Below are 389 nucleotides of genomic sequence, written 5' to 3' on the forward strand. Positions count from 1 at the left end.
AAAAAAAAAAAAAAAAAAGCAATCAAGAGTAGTTTATGATGCTAAGACATTTCAATGACTTGCACTCAGTGAAAATCATCGATGCTCCCACTTTAGCTAGATTTTGCTACTTGCAGTTGAAAGCATTTCACTGCCTGAAGTCCTATTTCGCTAAACCTGGCAATGAGTAAAATCACAAGTTCCTGAAGAGAACCCTCTGGGGTTGAGAGAGGACATGTTCATTACCTTCCTTGCAGTTAGCAGGAATGCTGCACTTTGAAGGGGCACCCCGTCCCTTCTGGTCCCCTCCTTACAGCTCTCTAATCACAGGAGCTGTACCTCATCACCAGGTGCCAGTCAGGTTGTAGATCGCTGCTGTTTACTGCATTTTGTAGAAAGCACTGATTATG

The sequence above is a fragment of the Meleagris gallopavo genome, chromosome 1 (genome assembly GCF_000146605.3).
Source record: "Meleagris gallopavo isolate NT-WF06-2002-E0010 breed Aviagen turkey brand Nicholas breeding stock chromosome 1, Turkey_5.1, whole genome shotgun sequence".
In the NCBI taxonomy this organism is placed as follows: domain Eukaryota; kingdom Metazoa; phylum Chordata; class Aves; order Galliformes; family Phasianidae; genus Meleagris; species Meleagris gallopavo.